The sequence below is a fragment of the Mustela putorius genome, unplaced genomic scaffold, assembly GCF_011764305.1.
Source record: "Mustela putorius furo isolate JIRA1106 unplaced genomic scaffold, ASM1176430v1.1 tig00003845_pilon_pilon_pilon, whole genome shotgun sequence".
Classification (NCBI taxonomy): domain Eukaryota; kingdom Metazoa; phylum Chordata; class Mammalia; order Carnivora; family Mustelidae; genus Mustela; species Mustela putorius.
Window position 1 is genome coordinate 36,872,082 of NW_025421998.1, and position 18,114 is coordinate 36,890,195.

The 18,114-nt window shown below is 35.5% G+C and overlaps 1 long non-coding RNA gene across 1 annotated transcript in view; it reads left to right on the top strand.

The window, feature by feature from the left end:
• The first annotated feature begins 3,411 nt into the window (after positions 1-3,411).
• Positions 3,412-18,114, top strand: part of LOC123387007 — a 38,893-nt gene continuing 24,190 nt past the window's right edge. The window contains exons 1-3 of the long non-coding RNA XR_006601321.1: positions 3,412-3,498; positions 3,615-3,737; positions 3,817-3,850. This is a non-coding gene — a long non-coding RNA (uncharacterized LOC123387007). The remainder of the gene's footprint in view (positions 3,499-3,614; positions 3,738-3,816; positions 3,851-18,114) is intronic.

Consider the following 18,114-nt stretch of genomic DNA (forward strand, 5'->3'; position numbering starts at 1 on the left):
GAAATGGACCCACAACTATATGGTCAAATAATTTTCAACAAAGCAGGAAATAATAGTCAGTGAAAAAAATTCTCTTCAACAGAGGGTGTTAGGAAAACTGGACAGCCACATGCAGAAGAATGAAACTGGACCATTTCCTTACTATACCCAAAATACACCATACACAAAAATAATTCAAAATGGATGAATGACCTAAATGTGAGACAGGAAAACAACAAAATCCTAGAGAACACAGGCGGCAACCACTTTGACCTCAGCCATAACAACTTCTTACTAGATACATCACCAGAGACAAGGGAAGCAAAAACAAAAATGAACATCTGGGACTTCACCAAGATAAAAGCTTCTGCACAGTGAAGGAAACAACCAACAAAACTAAAAGGAAACATAAGGAATGAGAGAATATATTTACAAATGACCTATCTGATAAAGGGTTAGTCTCCAAAATCTATGAAGTACTTATATAACTCAGTACCCCCCAAAACAAATAATCCAACTAAGAAGTGGGCAGAAGGGGCACCTGGGTGGCTCAGTGGGTTAAGGCCTCTGCCTTCAGCTCAGGTCGTGGTCCCTGCATCCTGGGATCCAGCCATGCATCGGGCTCTCTGCTTGGCAGGGAGCCTGCTTCCTCCTTTCTCTCTGCCTGCCTCTCTACCTACTTGTGGTCTCTGTCTGTCAAATAAATAAATAAATAATCTTTAAAAAAAAAAAAGTGGGCAGAAGACATGAATAGATATTGTTCCAAAGAAGACTTCTAGCTAGCTAACAGACAGATAAAGTTGCTCAACATCACTTATTATCAGGGAAATACAAATCAAAACCACAATGAGATACCACCTCACACCTGTCAGAATGGCTAAAATTAACAAGTCAGGAAATGACAGATGCTGGCGGGGATATGGAGAAAGGAGAGCCCTCCTACACTCTGGAAAACAGTATGGAGATTCCTCAAGAAGTTAAAAATAGAATTACCCTGCCATCCAGCAATTGAACTACTGGGTGTTTAAGCAAAGGATACAAAAACACAGATTCAGGGGCGCCTGGGTGGCTCAGTGGGTTAAACCGCTGCCTTCGGCTCGGATCATGATCTCGGGGTCCTGGGATCGAGTCCCATGTCAGGCTCTCTGCTCAGCAGGGAGCCTGCTTCTCTCTCTCTCTGCCTGCCTCTCTGTCTACTTGTGATCTCTCTGTCAAATAAATAAATAAATAAATCTTAAAAAAAAAAACAAAAAAACACAGATTCAGAGGGATACATGCACCTGATATTTATAGAAGCATTATCAACAATAGCCAAAATATGGAGAGTGTAAATGTCCTTTGACTGATAAATGGATAAAAAAAATGTGATATATATTCACAATGGAATATTACTCAACCATCAAAAAGAACAAAATCTTGCCATTTGCAAATACACGAATGGAGCTAGAGTATATTATGCTAAGTGAAATAAGTCAGTCAGAAAAAGACAAATACCATGATTTCACTAATGTGTGGAATTTAAGGGAAAAAAAACAGATGAACATATGAGAGAAGGAAAAAGAAGAGAGGGAAATATCCATAAGAGACTTTTTTTTAAAGATTTTATTTATTTAACAGAGAGAGAGAGATCACAAGCAGGTAGAAAGACAGGCAGAGAGAGTGGGAAGCAGGCTCCCTGCTGAGCAGAGAGCTCAATGCCGGGCTCGATCTCATGACCCTGAGATCATGATCCAAGCCAAAGGCAGAGGTTTAATCCACTGAGCCACCCAGGCACCACCCATAAGAGATTACCTTTTTTTTTTTTTTTTTTAATTTCTTGAACAGAAACTGATCACACGTAGGCAGAGAGGCAGGCAGAGAGAGAGGGGGAATCAGGCTCCCTGCTGAGCAGAGAGCCCAATGCGGGGCTTGATCCCAGGACCCTGAGATCATGACCTGAGCCAAAGGCAGAGGCTTTAACCCACAGCCTCTCAGGTGCCCCCATAAGAGATTCTTAATGGTAGAGAACAAACCGAGGGCTGGCAGATGGAGGCGAGTGGGGGATGGGCTAGATGGGTGATGGATATTAAGGAGGGTACTTGTTATGATGTTATGATGAACACTGGGTATTGTATGTAATTGATGAGCCACTTAATCCCACTCCTGAAACCAGTATTGCACTAACATTTAAATAAACATTTTTAAAAGAAACATTAAAAAAAAAAAGTAGTAAGGGGCGCCTGGGTGGCTCAGTGGGGTAAGCCGCTGCCTTCGGCTCAGGTCATGATCTCAGGGTCCTGGGATCGAGTCCCGCATCGGGCTCTCTACTCAGCAGGGAGCCTGCTTCCTCCTCTCTCTCTCTCTGCCTGCCTCTCTGCCTACTTGTGATCTCTGTCTGTCAAATAAATAAATAAAATCTTAAAAAAAAAAAAGTAGTAAAATAAAATGAGAAAGGCAGTCGAATAATGTCTATATGAGCTGGTGGGGAATGATATCCCAATTATGTTCCTCCTCATATATGAAGACAGACATTCAAAGCTTTTCAGAAAATATACCATTGATGTAATCTCCTTGAAAAAAAATGTTCAAGATATATTGTACCTCCTAAAGATATGAAATGAAATTAAGTGTCAGAATTGGTTGTTTTTCCTAGTCCTGGAACCTATCGTATAATAAATCTGGGTAAGGTTTTGGTTTTTGTTTTCTTACAACTCTGGATAAACAAAGACAAGTTCAGCATCATCCTAATCAGGAGATAGATTTAAGAGAAGATCAAACTAATAAAGGAAAAGCCCTGAGAACAATATCTTGTAGCTACTTCACTCTTAGGACTCATATTCCCCATCATCTCCTTAAATGAACAGACCTGAAGCTCATCCTCCCCCCCTCCACCCTATAATCCCTTTAGAACAATATGGAACTCAAGGATTATAAACTGGAACTGAAGGCCAACACTAAAAAGACAAAACACTGGGGTGGGGAATGAAAGTTTTTAAAGCAGCTAGACCATGAGGGAAGGAATTTCCAGAAATTAAAGTTTTCCTTAGTTACCCAGAGGAGAAGCCACAACTGTCAAGAATGAAGTCATTCGTGGTTGTGGAGAAGCTTGGGGCTAACAGGAGCTCCTGAATCCTCATGTCCTGTGGACTTATAGTTATTGGAGAATAATAGTCACAGGACAGAGGCAGACTTACTGTGTTTTCACTTACTCAGCATTTTGCATATTGGGTTTCATTGAGAGTTAAAAGCTGTTCTGAAGGGAGAAGAAAGCCAGGCTGCAATCAGGAAGCATATCTGTATAAGCATTTATAGTAATTTTCCATAAGACCTTAGTAAAAAGGGATTTGGATTTCCTTGGCTCCAATATCTTATTGTCATTTCTTTTCTCATTCAAAATAAGTATGCTCATACCTAATTTTGAATTTCTAAATTGTTTTTTACCCGAAGATGGTCTCAAAAACTCCAGAAGCTTCAGATGTCACATGGAAAATACCAATTAGGAAGCCCTGGAGAAGACTGGAACTGAAGCAAAGAGCTAGTGTATGTATTTTGCTGGCTTCACATTTATAACCAATGGGGTAGTTAATTACTACCCGCTCCCCCATCTCCTATTATTTCACTTGTATGAAGGTTGATTCTCTGATTCTCTGTTATAGGTGCACTGCTCTATCTTCGTTATGAGTCATATCCCTTAACATTATTTTCGTCATTCTTTGTCTATTTAAACCTCGTTTTTAATCCATGTGATTTAAAACAAGTTATCTTCACTGATTTGACAGGTATGTTTGAGTCCTTTTATAGTATGTTACATTGTTTAGTCTGGTTTTCTTTAAATTAATTGACTTTATTTTTCAAAAGTTACAGGTTTATAGACCTATTGAGCAGACATTAGGTGAGTTCCTATATATATCCTCTCTTCTCCTGCACGTAATTTCCCCTATTATTAACATTTTCCATTAGTGTGGTGTATGTGGTACAATTAATTAACTAAAATTGGTTATTATTATTAACTAAATTCTGAAGTTTGCACTAGGGCGGCTTACTCTTCATGTTGTCTATTCAAAGGGTTTCGACAAATATATGTTATGTATCCACCAATGGATTACCATATAAAATAGTTTCAATGCCCTAAAAATCGACTGTGCTCTATGCATTTATTCCTCTCTCTCACCCCTCAAAATCTTGACGGCCACCAATGCTTTTGCTGTCTCTATAGTTTTGTCTTTTGCAGAATGTCACATAGTTAGAATCACACAGGATGTAGCCTTTTCAGAATGGCTGCTTTCACTTGGCAATAAGCATTTAATGAGGAACATCAAATATCCTCCATATCTCTTAGTGGTTTGATAGCTCATTTCTTTTTATTGCTAATAATATTCCATTCTATGGAATGGATCCATAGTTTTTGTTTATTCAGTCACTTATTGAAGGACATCTTGGTAGCTTCCAATTTTTAGCAAATATAAATAAAGCTGCTATAAATTGTGTGTAGGTTTTGTTTTGACTTAAGTTTTCAACTCATTAGGGAAACTTCTAGGAGCATGAATGTTGGATCATATTGTAAAACTACATTTAACTTTGTAAGGCTGGGCTCTCAGGGTTTTTTAATCTCTCAAACTGGCTCATTCGCAGCCTCTAGCAATTAGTCAGTTTATAGCCTACCAGTTTCTGGTATTCATTGTGAGCTTCTGCTTCTGGGCCTCTCTGCTCCTGGTAAGCCGTGATTCTCTGTATTCACCTTTCTGTTTATTTTTTCGGGGTGATAGTTTACCCTGTGACATCAATAATCTAATGGATCTAAGAAGAGTTGATGGTTTTGTTTGTTTTGGGTGTTGAGAGGACAGAAGGACAATTTTCAAGCTCTTTACAAAAGTCAGACTGGAAGCCAGAAGTCTATCTTATTTTTTAAGCATTTATCTTTCACTAGGTGTCCTGTTTTCTTTGCTTTTTATTCCAACTGTCTGCTATTTCTTTTTTACTGGTACTTTACAATTTTACTTTTATCAAATGCCCTCAGTCCCCTCCTTTTTTAGTCCTTAAGTGTCTGCTCCCTACTATGAGCTACAAGAAAATTAACTCATAACTTCTACCCTCCACTGGTAATTTAATTACATAATTTTACTCAACAGTATGATCTTACTTAAGTGTATATTTGTGAATATGTTACTGTTCCAAGTACTTGATTTCTCAGCTGTAAGTGGTATCCTTTGAGTCTTGCTATCACAGCTGATTCCATGTTCCACTTTCTCTTTCCTTTGCCTCCTGATTTTTGTTAGTTGTTTCATTTCTACATTGACTGAGCAGAAGTCATTCCAATCTGTTACCCTTATTCTCACTTTTCAGTCTTAAATTCTCAGCTAATAACTTTCAGAGCTCCAATCAATCCTTTTCCTCATGTTTCTCTTTATTACATGCATGGTTAAAGATTCTCCTCTAGGATTGTGTCCATTCAATTTAAGATTTCTGATATATTGGCATAAAAACGGTAGCAAATAGGCTCTTATCATCCGTATAACCTGTATTCATATCTGTACTTAGGTCTTTTGACAGTGATTATTTTTGTCTTGTTTCTTTGTTTTTATTTTGTTAATCTTGCCAGAAGTTTATGAATTTTATTGATATTTTCAATTAACCAGGGTCTGTTTGTTTGGCATTATTTACTTTGTCCATTTACCTTTGTTTCTATACCACTAATCCTTCTGTGTTTTTCTACTTTTTGAGTTTTGAGGGTTTGTTTTTGTTTTTAACCTTATTGCATTGTTCTGACTGGTGTCTTGGGAAATAAATGATTAAAACACCAGGTCTGCAATACATCTGCTCTCCTGGCCAGAGGAGGAGATGCCCTGGAAAAGAAAGAAGGCAAACACCCTAGTTTAATCTCTGTGTAAACATACCAGTGACAGACTTCATAGCAAATAGACAAAATGGTTTTGTAGAAGGAGAGGTCTTGTTATGAAAGGCTGCTAGCAGGATGTACCTGGCCATTTAGAAATGCTCCAGAGAACCTGGAATCTATAGATTTGTAGGACATAATTGCCTGAAAAATATCATGTAAGCTATAACTGAGTATAAAGCAGAGATGGTTTATGACCTAAGAAGTTCCTTCAACATGGGTGTTCTGCGTTAGAGAATTTCTTATATAGTTTTAAAAAAAGACCTGAGAATGCTCAGCTTGAAGTGCTAGACTTCTCCACAGATTGACTATGCTTTTTGATTATTTGCATCCCCAATATTATTGATAAAGTTTGATCTCTTATTTGTGTCTGGCTTATTTGACAATCCAATCCTTTTTTAAAAAATTATTTTTTATAGAAGTATGGTTTACAATGCTATATTAATGTATATTAATACATAGTGACTTGACAACTCCATACATTAAGCTAGGCTCACCATGATAAGTGTAGTCACCATCTTTCACCATACAAAGCCACTGGAATATTATTGACTATATTTCCCATACTACCTTTATCCCCATGATTTATCCATTTTGTAACAGGAAGTTTGCATCTCTTAATCCCTTTCACCTATTTCTCCCATCTCCTTAGCTGCCTTCTCTCTAGCAAACACCAGTTCTTTGTATTTGTGGGTCTGTTTCTGTTTTTGTTTGTTCATTTATCTTGTTTTTTACATTTCACATGTAAGTGAAATCAGATGGCCTTTGTCTTTCTCATCTGCCTTTTTTCACTTAGCACTGTACTTCCTAGGTCCCTCTGTTTTGTGGCAAATGGCAAGGTCTCATTCTTTTTATGGTTGAGTAACATTACATTGTATATGTATACCACATCTTCTTTATTTATTCATCTATTGGTTGCTTGCGTATATTGGATATTTTAGATAATGCTGCAAGAAACATGAGGGTGCATATATTTTTTCAAATTAGTGTGGTTTTTTTTGGGGGGGGGTAAATGTGCAAGAGTAGAAATTTTAATTTTTTGAGGATCCTCTGTACTATTTTCCACAGTGGTTGCACCAGTTTATTTGCCCACCAGCAGTGCATGAGGGTTCCTTTTTTCCCCCACATTCTCATTAACAGTTGTTATTATTATTATTTTATTTTAGCCATTCTGACAGGTATGAGATGATATCTCATTGTGATTTTGATTTGTATTTCCTGGATGATGAGTGATGTTGAGCATCTTTTCATGTGTTTTTTGACCATCTGAATTTTTCTTTAGAAAAATGTCTATTCAGGTTCTTTGGTTTTAATTGAATTTTTTTTTTTTAAGGTGTTAAGTTGTAGAAGTTCTTTATATATTTAGATATTAGCCCCTTATTACATATATTATTTGCAAATATGTTCTTTCACTCAGTAGATTTCCTTTTTATTTTGTTGGTAGTTTCCTTCACTGTTCAAAAACTTTTTATTTTGGTGTAGTCCCAATAGTTTATTTTTGCTTTTATTTCCTTTGCCTGAGAGGACATACACAGAAGAATGTTTTTAAGGCCAATGTCCAGAGATTACTCCCTATGCTTTCTTTAAGGAGTTTTATGGTTTCAAGTCTTAGATTTAGGTCCTTAATCCATTTTTGTGTATAGTATAAGAAAGAGTTCCAGTTTCATTCTTTTATATATGGCTGTCCAGTTTTCCCAGCACCATTTATTGAAGATTGTCTTTTCCCTATTGTATATTCTTAATTCCTTTGTCATTGATTAATTAACCATGTAAGTATGGGGTTTCTCTTATGCTCTCTGTCCTGTACCATTGATCCTGATCCATTGTGCTAGTACCATACTCTTTTGATTACTGTGTCTTTGTAGTATATCTTGAAGTCTGGGATGGTGATACTTCCAGCTCTGTTTATCTCTCTCAAGATTACTTTGACACCAATCCTCAATCCTTAATTTGGATGCTCAACTTGTTAAGCCTTTCATATTTTCTAACACATGAATTCGATACTAACCTTTTTTTCCTAAGTACTTCTTAGTTGCTTTCTACATGTTTTGATAAGTAATATTTTCATCATTATTCATTTCAAAATATTTTCTAATTTAAAATGATTTCTTTCTGATCCATGAGTGTTTTCCTAAATTTCCAAACAAAAGTGATTTTCTAGTTAACTTTTTATTGCTGACAACTAACTTAACTGTGTCTTTTTCAAAGAATGTTGTTTAAATGATAATCAGTACTTAAAATTGGTTGAGTCTTGCTTTGATTAGATGGTAATATTACTTTATAGGAAAATTTTGATTACTAAAACAACCCAAGAAGATACAGAAAGCTTGAGTAAATTAAAAGTCATAAATAAAATAGAAAAAGTCAAAGAACTTCCTTTAACAGAGTGCTAGGCTTAGACAATTTAAGGTATGAGTTATTAAAATCCTCCAAAAACCAAAATAAATAAATGAATAAACCTTATAATGTGGTTTTAAAAACCATAGCACAGAAAAACAATAGAATATTTTAGAACATTTTTTTTGGTCTGGTATAATAATGCCAAAATATGACAGAGCATTAGAAAAACAGAATTTAGACCAAATGTTTATAAAAATGATCCAATTGGGGTGCCTGAGTGGCTCAGTCAGTTAAGCATCTGCCTTCAGCGCAGCTCATGATCCCAGGGTCCTGGGATCAAGCCCCATGTCAGGCTCCCTGTTGAGCCTGCTCAGGGAGTCTGCTTCTCCCTCTCTCTCTCTCTGTTGCTCCCACGCTTGTTCTGTCTCTCTCTCTCTCTCTGTGTCAAACAAATAAATAAAATCTTTTAAAAAAATTATCAAATTGAATTCAGCATGACATTTAAGTTTTACTATTCATATAAGGCTTATGTTTTAGAATTTATAAATAAGCCTATATTGATATATCTATTAGGAGGAGGGGCAAGATGGTGGAGTAGTAGGAGACCCTGTTTCAATCTATTAGGTAATCTGTCATATCAAAGAAAAATGTCATATTTACATGCTGAATATCTGTATAACTAGATCCATGATGTATTCTTGATATAAGGAAAATCTAGTAAATGAGAAAAATGATTATACTTCATTAATCTGATAAATAATACTAATTTCAAACCTGTAGTCAATGGCATCATTAACTATAAAACACAAAAGGTATATTGATAAAAGTCAGAAATGAACAAAAGTACTTTCCTCACTATTATGTATCACTGTTTCTGAAAATGTTAGCCAATGCAACAAGGCAAGGAAAAGAATAAGTTGTTTAGTTATTGGCAACAGGAGATATAATTATTATTTGCAAATTTTATGATTCACTCTGTGGAAAAACTTTAAAACTCATCTGTTATATTATTTTGGTTAAAAAAGATTTAATATTTGATTAATCAGAAAATAACTGGTCCCCAAATCATAGCTTTTCTATTTAATAATAATTATGGGTTAGAGTATATGTTTTTTAAACATTTCCACTAATACAAACAACAAAACTTTTTTTAAAATGGAAACAATTTTAAATAAAAAAGATTTAAATGAATCATGATGCACTAAGGAATAGGGTTTTTTTTTTTCCTTTGTTATTCTAATATAACACCTAACAAAAAAGACCCAAAGGAAAGATCTTCATCTTTAAGATAGTCAATGTAGCTCATCTTTGAAAGAAACGGGTTGATATTAGGATTGTCTTCCCTAAAAGGAAGTGAGATCCATGGATTTATAGTAGCTATTTTTGGAATGTTAGATTACATTACAGGAAATAATTTTTTAGCCTTTTATTTCCATAGAGTGTAATAAATTATGGAATCCTGAGGAATTACTGGCACAGGCGAAAGGGCAAGGGTTACACACATACCAATTGAAACATGCCTGATTCTTTTCACATAACACCTTTAGGGAACACCTTCCAAAGAAGGTGACTGTGAGTCAGTAAGGCCTGGGTGTGGCTGAGTAAGGAATATTCCTGACTCCAACATTAGTAAGCAGGATATGGATTCAAGGGGTGCCTACGTCCTTTGTAGGAGCAGTTGATTTGGTCAAGTGGCTAAGCAAAATAACCCCATTACACCCCAAAGAAGCATAGCAGAGTGCAGATGTTTGCTGACAGTCCGTCCTGTTCCATAAAAGGATAAATAGGTACTGTGGACAGGGAGGCGACTTCTCCCTGACTCTAAAGTTGAATGTCTAGAGCTATCATATGTGACTGAAGAAGTTTGTCAGCTCCCAATAATCTTAAATTATCCCAAGTTAAGGGAAAGAATTTTCATAGATTGGTGTTGGACCTTCCACCTGTGTTGATGGTAGGTTCTAGAAAAACATCATAATATGATTTGATAAAATAAAGAAGATGGAAATATGACCGTAACTGTACCCTTTATGTTATTTATGTATATATTATGCAAATCCACTTAATGGTATGGGATTATTTTTAAGATGCAAAGCAGATTCTAAAATTAAAAAACAAACATATCCAAATAGTGAAGAAATTACTTTTAAAAAGAAATAAAACACTGCAATATTATTATAAAAATGTACACAAAGCCTTAGAAAAGAAAGTCAAGAAATAACCATTTGTCCGTTTTTAAAGAAGAATAAATACCTGGCCTTTAGTAGTTAAATACTTTAATATGTCTTGGGACTATTAACTCAACTTAGAAATATCCTGATTTAAAAGATAATTGTCTCCTTGAAGCATAACACTTAATATTAAGCTAGTCTTGATTATTAGTTATGAGAAGTGACATTTACATATAAAAGGTTGATTTTAAAAAATAACATTTTACCATATTTTATTATAGACAGGATATTTGTTAAAAAGTTGTAAATAGCTTTGGTTGTTCACTTAAAATTGTAGAATATATTTGAGACAAAAGTTTGTTTTTAGCAGGTAATAATTAAACTGGTGATATACCATCATTCATCTAGCTCCAGTAAATTCAAGGAATATAAAAGGACTAAGAATATATTAAAAAATTACAGCTGAACAACTCCACGATTTTTTTATTCCTGTAAAAAACAAAAACAAAAACCATGTTTTACAAGTAAAAGTTACCTGAAAAGATTAGCTTTAAAACACAATGCAGAATATCAGTTTGTCATGAGAATTATAGTGCTGTGATTCAGATGAGAAATTTCCTGAAGAGGATGGCTAAGAACAAAGGGCAGACCTCTTCAGTATCAAATATCAAAAGAATTGTCTAAGCAAAACATGTAAGATTAATAGAAGATTAACCTCCATTTTAGTCTCAGAAGGGAACTGCTGGCCTCTAATGCAAAGCTCTAGTCTAGGACTACATCAATTTATGTCTTTGCTGAAAAATCTATTAGCATCAAATGCTAAATAAGCTAAAGTTACAAAAGCATTCATGGGTTAAGGATCTTAGGCTCTGAAGGTAGTGTCAACATATAATTTATATTCTGCAAGCATTAAGCGATATGAATATAAAAAAGTAGATTTAAAAAGGAGAAAAGGAAAATAATCTATGGTTTTTTAAAATTTAAAATATTATTTTAGTTTTAACATAATATTTTGGACTTCAGATTTCCCTAGGATCATCCTGGATACTTAAGTAGTAATAGTAATGTCTCTACACACCCTCCGAAGGTGGATGATTTGATTTACACTCCAAAGGGGACTGTACAGATCCATAAAGAGATCTGGTAATTCCACTCACAACTCACATGTAGAGCAAAATTAAGAGAAAGGGAACACACAAATGTTCACGTACTTATAACTGGGGAAAATAATATGAAGATTAAGCAGGAAAACTGTGTGTGTAGTATGATCCTGCAGTTGGTGAAATATGATAATGTTACCCCCCCCCCCCCAACAAAAGAGGGCTTTACCTCAACGGGAGTCTGAGGCCCCATGGATCAAAGCCACAGCCATGGAAGGAGTTGGGAGAGAGAAGAGGTAGGAAGTTGTAGAACCAGAGGTGGCAATCTGGAGAAGGCAGTGCTTAGGTTGGCAGTGTGACAGCCCAAATTAGATCTTCTTTGATGATCTGACAGTGAATGGAGGAAGGAAGAAAACGATGGAAAGCAAGAATCTCAGAAAGTAAAAGAGTCACAGAAAGTAGAAGACACATCATCATGCAAAAAGGTTCTCATTTACTGCAGACTTTATACTTCTGAGTACCAACAGAAGAGTATGTTCTTGAACTAAGAAACCTAATAAGTACCCAGACCCCTCATAGTTCACCATAGGGATGTGGGTGGTTGCTGACTTAGGAGAATCCAAGACATATAAAAAGTGATCAGGGGGCGCCTGGGTGGCTCAGTGGGTTGGGCCGCTGCCTTCGGCTCGGGTCATGATCCCGGGGTCCTGGGATCGAGTCCCACATCGGGCTCTCTGCTGGGCAGGGAGCCTGCTTCTTCCTCTCTCTCTTTCAGCCTGCCTCTCTGCCTGCTTGTGATCTCTGTCTGTCAAATAAATAAATAAAATCTTTAAAAAAAAAAAAAAGTGATCAGAAAGTCAGACAACATCCTCATTAGGCTATAATATAAAGAAAGGAAGATGTAATTTTTCATTGGGTGAAAATATTCCTAAAAATGTAGCAGAGAAAAATTGTAACTCAGGACTCAGATATGAAGACCATAAAACTAAACTAGAAATGGCAGATTAGAGAATACACCATAAAAACAAAGACAGAAAAAATAAGAAATGGCTTGAATAAGAATAAGAAAGAATAGAAATGACAAAATGGAGAAAGTTGGAAAAAATAGAACTGGCCAAACTCAGGAAAGAAATTGTGTGTGTGTGTGGGGGGGCATTTTAGAAATAAAGAGAGTTACAAACTATTCAACAGAAAATAGCTCCAGTACTAAAATAAGGAACATTTGAATAAGGAGTGAAAAGAGCCAAGAGAACATAGACAAAATACAAGAGAGGGAAAGAGAGAAAAGTATTCAAAAGAAAAACTCTAGATACAGAAAACAAGCAAGGCAAGTAGCATATGTGTATAAATATTTGTCACAACAAGAAAAACACTATGAAATTTAAATTTTGGTCAATTATGGTACATTACCTGGTAAAGTTAATAGGCTCTTAGATTAAAAACCTTCTGGGGCTTCAGGCAAAATAATTGTCAGGGGGAAATACCAGCAATATTTTTTTTTTTTTCAAGCTTTTATTTTAATTCCAGTTAGCTTACAGTGTTCTATTTGTTTCAGGTGTACGATCTAGTGATTCAACACTTCCATACATCACCCTGTGCTCATCATGACAATGACACTCCTTAATTCCCATAACCTACTTAACCCATTCCTCACCCCTCTCCCCTCTGGTAACCATCAGTTTGTTCTCCATAGTTATGAGTCTGGTTTTTTGGTTTGTCTCTTTTTTATCTCATTCTTTTGTTTTCTTTCTTAAATTCCACATATTAGTGAAATCATGTGGTATTTGTCTTTCTCTGACTTATTTTCGCTTAACATTGTACTCTCTAGCTCCATCCAAGTAGTTGCAAATGGCAAGATTTCGTTTGTTTTGCTGACTTAATATTATTCCATTGTGTATGTTTATACCTCCTCTTCTTTATCTGTTCATCTGGTGATAAACACTTGGGCTGCTTCCATAATTTGGCTATTGTAAATAATGCTGCTATAAACATAAGAGTGCATATATATCCCTTTGAATTAGTTTTCTTATATTCTTTTGGTAAATACCCGGTGATGTAATTGTTGCGTCATAAGGTGAATCTAATTTTACTTTTTTGAGGAATCTCCGTACTGTTCTCCAGAACGGCTGCTCCAGTTTGCATGCCCTGCAGTACACAAAGGTTCCTCTCTCCACATCCTTGCCAACTCCTGTTGTTTTTTATGTTGTTGATTTTAATCATTCTGACAGGTGAGGGGGTTATCTCATTATAGTTTTGATTTGCATTTCCCTGATGATAAATGATGATGAATATCTTTTGGCCATCTGTGTGTCTCCTTTGGGGAAATGTCTATTCTGCCTATTTTGAATTATTATTTTGGTTTAGATTATTGTGGTTTTTTGTTTAGCTTTGAAGTTCCTTATGTATTTTGGATATGTCATTTGCAAATATCTTCTCCCATTCCTTCAGTTGTCTTTTAGTTTTGTTGATTGTTTCCTTCATTGTGCAGAGGGTTTTTATTTTGATGAAGTCCCAATAGTCCATTTTTGCTTTGTTCCCCTTACCTCAGGAGACCTATCTAGAAAAAAGTTGCTACAGCTGCTGTCAAAAAGTTACTACCTGTGTAGTCTTCTAGAATTTTTATGGTTTTGGGTCTCATGTTTAGGTCTTTAGTCCATCTTGAATTTTTGCAAATTATTTTTGTGTACAGTTTAAGAAAGTGGTCTGATTTCATTCTTCTGCATGTTGCTGTCCAGTTTTCCCAACACCATGGATTAAAGAGACTGTCTTTTCCCCATTGCATATTCTTTCCTGCTTTGTCAAAGATTAATTGACCATATAATTGTGGGTTTACTTCTGAATTTTATATGCTGTTCTACTGATCTGTGTGTCTCTTTTTGTGCCAATATCAAACTGTTTTGATCGCTCCAGCTTTGTATTATAACTTGACGTTTGGAATTGTGATGCCTCCCACTTTGCTTTTCTTTTTCAGGGTTGCTTTGGCTATTCGGGGTCTTTTGTGGTTCCACACAAATTTTAGAATTGTTTGTTCTCTGAAAAATGCTGTTAGTATTTTGATGGGGATTGCATTAAATGTGTAAATTGCTTTAGGTAGTATAGACATTTTAACAATATTTGTTCTTCCAATCCATGAGCATGGAATGTCTTTCCATTTTCCAACTTCTCTGAGTAGCCTTCAGTGTCTTTCATCAGTGTTCTATAGTTTCAGAATACAGGTCTTTCACCTCTTTGGGTAAGTTTATTCCTAGGTATCTTATAAATTTGTGTGCAATTGTAAATAGATTGTTTTCTTAATTCTCTTTTGCTGTTTCAATATTGGTGTATAGAAATGCAATAGATTTCTGTACATTGATTTTGTATCCTGTGACTTTATCAAATTCATCTACCAGTTCTAGGAGTTTTTGGTAGTCTTTTGGGTTTCCTATTTGCAGTATCACCTGCAAACAGTAAAAGTTTTACTTCTTTCTTACCGATTTGGATAGCTTTTATTTCTTTTTTTGTTGTTTGATTGCTGTGACTAGGACTCTAAGTACCATGTGGAATAAAAGTGGTGAGAGTAGACATCGTGTCTTGTACCTGACCTTATAGGAAAGTTTCTCAGTTCTTTAAGGATGATATTTGCTGTGGGGTTTTCACAGATGGCCTTTATTGTGTTGAGGTATGTTCCTTCTTAACATACTTTATTGTGAATTTTTATCATGAATGGATGTTATGCTTTGTCAAATACTTTTTCTGCATCTAATTGAAATGATCCTATGGTTCTTATCTTTTCTCTTATTAATGTGATGGATCACACTGATTGATTTGCAAATATTGAACCACCCTAACAACCTAGGAATAAATCCCATTTGATTGTGGTGAATAATTTTTTTAAATAATATTGTTCAATTTGGTTTGCTAGTATTTTATTGAGAATTTTTACATTTTTGTTCGTCAAAGATATTGACCTGTAGTTCTCTTTTTTAGTGGTTTTTTTTTTTTTTTTCATCAGGTTTTGGTATTAAAGTAAAGCTGTTCTCACAGAATCAATTTCAAAGTTTTCCTTCCTTTTCTTATTTTTGGAATAGTTTAAAGAAGTGCAGGAGTTAAACCTTCTTTAAATGTTTGGTAGAATTAACCTGTAAAGCCATCTGATCCTGAACTTTTGTTTTTTGGGGACTTTCTTGATTACTGACTCAGTTTCCTTGCTGGATATTGTTATTAGTTCTGTTCAAATTTTCTATTTCTTCCCATTTCAATTTTGATAGATTATATGTTTATATGAACTTATCCATTTCTTCTAAGAAGTTGTCCAATTTGTTGGCATATAGCTTTTCTCTCCTTTTTTATGATTATTTATTTGAGAGAGAGAGAGAGCGTGAGCAGGAAGGGCAGAGGGAGAGGGCAAGAAAGAGACTCTCAAGCAGACTCCATGCTAAGCCTGACTTGGGGCTTGATCTTACAACTATTAGGACACAACTTGGACTGAAACCAAGAGTTGGATGCTCAACCAGCTGTGCCACCAAGGTGCCCCAGCATATAGTTTTTCATAATAATTTCTTATGATTGTACTTGTGTGGTGTTGGTTGTTATTTCTCCTCTCTCATTTGTGATTTTATTTTGATTTTATTTATTTGAGTTCTTTCTCTTTTTTTCATGATAAGTCTGGCTAGAGGCTTATCAATTTTATTGATTTTTTTTTCAAAGAAACAGCTTCTGGTTTCATTGATCTGTTCTGTTGTTGTTGTTGTTTAGTTTCTACATTGATTATTTCTGTTCTAATCCTTATTATCTTCCTTCCCAGCAATATATTTCAACAGCAATTTACAATAGACTGAGTCAACTGATCCTACCACACTTCTTCCCTCTTTCTCCACTTAATGCTTTTTTCTCCTTTCTTCATCTATTTTAAGTTTCATAGATAGTAGTTATAGTCGTGCCCTTCCATATATCCTGCATCTGTTCTTCTCTCAGTTCCATAACTCTATCCTGTGAAACTGAGTGTTGTGCTAACTTCCAAAAAAATCACTACTCAGTTTAATCTCTCCTCTTGCTTTATATAAACCCCATGAGCTGGTAATAACTGTAGAAAAATTCAAAACCATATTCATGACCACACACTTCAGGTGAGCCATGAATGCTATCAGACCATCAAGATGCATGTCAAAGTCTAGCCACCCCCCTCTTCTCTTGGAGGACCATTGCTTATCTTCTGTACTTTCCTGAAACCACTTAAACTTCCTCTCCTTTCCTCACTTCCAGCTGATGATATGCTTCCTTACTGAGAAAATTAAGCAACTGGAAGAGAACTTCCACAGACTACAACCACAGCATATTTCCTCACTTACAAGTATCTGCACTCACATCCTTTGCTTTTCTGTATGTTACTCCAGACCAACTACCCATGAGCCAGTTGGAGACAAATCTCCCCCCTTGTGCTCTAAATCCCGTCTGCTGTTGCCTACCCAAAAATACAGCTTTGTCAAATTTTCTTTATTTCCTGTATCAGCTCTTTATTAGATCATTCCCCTCAGCATATACATATCTGTCATTTCTCCTAACATATAAAAAAAGGAAAATGCTACATCCCATTTCTGGGTGGCATAACTTTTCCCTCACTCTCCTTTGCATTACAACTCCTTGAAACACATGTCTTTCAGATTTACTCCATTCAGATTTGCATTCCCTCTATGTCACTTAAAACTGCTTTTTCTAAGGTCATCAGTAGTATCCATATTGCTAACTAATATTCAATTCTCATTGCTCCTCTTACTTATGAATGACATCTAATGAAGCTAATCATGTTCATCTCCTTGATACACTTTCATTATTTGGTTTCTAGGACATAACACTCAGTTGCACCTTCTCAGTTTCCATTACCTTGCATTGCATTTCCCTTCTTCCCACTCTTTGACATGACAGCACACCAGAGATCCATCCTTGCTAATATTTGCTATCTACTTTATTCCTTTCGTGATGGCATCCAGTCTAAAGGCTAAAAATGTCATCTATATACCATTAGACAGTTTGCTCCTAAACACCAGGCCTCTATTACCAAGTACACATTGAATTGGAGATCTAATAGGTATTTCAAACTCAGTATGCCTAACGTGAACTTTCAATCTAACTTATAATAAATGTTCCATCCATACCATTCCCTATCTCAATTAATGACAATGCTATCCTTCCATATTGTAGGCCAAAAATAAAAAACAAACCGAACAACAACAACAAAAGCCCTTGGAATCGGTTCTAACTTCTCATCTTGCAAATCTCAAGTTTGAATGCTTTTTGAAACTGAGTTTTAACACACAGTGAAGTACAAAAAAGTCATTTTTTACTAATTTATTTCCCTACATAACCACCATCCAGATTGAGATATAGACTATTATCACCAGCCCAGAAGTCTACCTCATTTCTTTTTAAGGTCAATACACTTTCTTCTGACCTTTATCAAAATAAAGAGTAACTACACTTCTGATCTTTATCACAATAGATTCGTTTAGCCTATTCTTGACCATGAATAAATGAAACTAGACAATATATATGTTTTTTGCCTCAATATTATATCTGCTAGATATAATGTGTTTAGTAGTTGTGTTGGGTTTTTTTCCCCCATTACTAGGTACCATCTATATACCATTAGACAGTTTGGTATTATTTATTCACTATCAAG